Source organism: Psittacula echo, assembly GCF_963264785.1.
Source record: "Psittacula echo genome assembly, chromosome: Z".
Lineage (NCBI taxonomy): Eukaryota > Metazoa > Chordata > Aves > Psittaciformes > Psittacidae > Psittacula > Psittacula echo.
Window position 1 is genome coordinate 82,391,349 of NC_137742.1, and position 2,319 is coordinate 82,393,667.

Below are 2,319 nucleotides of genomic sequence, written 5' to 3' on the forward strand. Positions count from 1 at the left end.
CTGCCTGATGTGTGTGCTGGGAAAGCAGCAGTTTTGGACTGAGGCTTGAATCATAATGTTTTAGATAGGTTTGTTACGTTCACAGCTGTATTTGAAAAATCTGCTGCCTTTCTTGGGTTTTTAACCACCCCTATTTGTACATTATGCCTTCTGTATGTTTCTTTAAATCAAGTTTGTAACAGATGTTCTGCAGCTGCAATTCTTTGAAATAAAATTCTGTAAGCTGTTCCCCTTCTTGTGTATTTTTCACGTATGTGGGTTAAAAGGTATTGGTGTTTGTATGCAGAAGCTTATTTTGGTATGTATTTAGCTACCAAGTACACGTGCTACAGAAATAGTCATTTGCATAATTCTTTTCTTGTCTCTGCTTAAGTAGGATTTATTGAGATCGTTAACTAAGTCACAGCTGTGGTTCCCAGAGTTACACTATATGCTCAGTGTTGTACAAAATAGGACTGTCTTCAATAAATGTGAAGTCAAGAGTGCTAGGATTTAAACTGTGATCCCATATAAAACATTATTGTATTCCATTACTCTGCCTTCATGATACTTAACAAGCATGTGTACTGTCTGATGCTCTTCTAAGTGATCATCACATTGTCGTGTTCTGAACAATAGCACCTTTAACCCACTTGTGAATGGACAAGGCATTTGTAACCCTCACTATCCACAAGGAATTCAGAGTGACACCTTTAACTGTACCAGGTGGGGAGCGTTAAGTGTCAGAAATAAATTTGAAATATGCAGAACTAGTAAGTACAGACAGGGGTTGGTTGGGGTTTTAGGGTGTCAACTTAGAAAGACCTTAACCCTAATCCAAGCACTTGTGTTGTCTGTCACATAGCAGTGTTCATGCCTTTACCCTTGCCGGTGTAAATCCAAGCAGCAGCAGTGGGAAGATGTATGTTGAAGCCTTCTTCTGTGCAAAGATACCCTGTACTATCCAGACAAGGTGGCAATGTGTGCTTCTCATTAAGGCAACAGTAGCGTATGCTGTATGTGAATGCCATGTTATTGCCCCTTAAATTAAAGCTTGAGGCTAATCCATTGAGGGGTGGGTAGGTGAATAGTTGGGTGTTGTTGGAGCCTTACAGGGACTGACAAGAGAGAGGGCTGCTAATAAAAGCTCCGCTTACTATCCACAACCCCCCATTCAGGATCTGTTTATTAAAGGACTTACTAACCAAGGTAGAAGTGTCCCATCATTTTCTTCCAATGCCAAGTTGTTCCTTTGCTGCTGTTTAGCCTTTGCTGCTGTTTAGCCAAGGAAAGGAATAGGGACGTTCTTATCAAAGTTCAAGAAGAGATAGAAATGTTTGCATGGGCACATGGAAGGAGAAAGCTGCTGCTCCTTGAAGCACTTCAAGAACCTTTTAGATGCAAAAGGGTGAAATAAGAAAAGAGGGATAACATGAACAAGAGCATACAATGAAGCAAACTCAGCCAACAGGTGCTAAGAGGGATGGTAATGAGAATCAGACCTGGTCAGTCATTAATAAGGGGGTGTGGGATGTGGCAATGTTCACTTTGGGAAGGTTATTTGATTAGGGACCTTGTCAAATGGGATGCTAAGGAAAAGGGGGAAGTCAGAACTAAAAGATAAAGGGATACACATCTGGCGGACAGGAAGACAGCAAACAAACCTGGTCAGTGGCAGCAGTGGGTGGCCTCTGGGGAGGCTGCAGCAAAGCTGGACTTTGCAGCTGCCGAGGCTGGCAGCCCGTTGGGGGTCGGGTGCTGGTGGGGTCAGTGGGATTGTACCAGCTGATGGGAGGACATGGAGGGGTCACAGCCCGGTGCCTGGTGCCAGGAGGTGTCTATGTCCTCCCCAGGTCAGGGGTGTGTGGGGTGTGCGTGAGTTCACCAGCAAACCTGCAGCTGGGCCAGTGGTGAGCAGGAGACCCCACTATGGGCAAGAGTGTCAGGTGGGCAGAGAGTCCGTGCTGAGTTTGGGATGCTGGTGGAATGAGGGTGTGTTTGCTGCATGTTTCCAGCAAGCAGCGAGGGGGACCCATGGTAGCATCAGAGGGCTGGGGTATGGGCAGGGGTGCCGAGGTGGCAAAATGGCCGTGATGGTGCTGAGGTGACCCATGCGGGAGGAGGCAGTCACATTCTTGTCATCCCTTAACTGCCAATAAAGAAATGTAAATGGTGATGCTCACACAGTGCGCATCTTACAAGTGGTATATGACTGGCACAGGAGTTAAGGGTTTGTGTTGATAAAAGCATACCTAACTTACTGTTCTAACAAATTAGTGCTCAAAGCTTCATATCAGTGCTTAAATACTTTCTGTACCTGACTCTTCCCCCTGCAATATT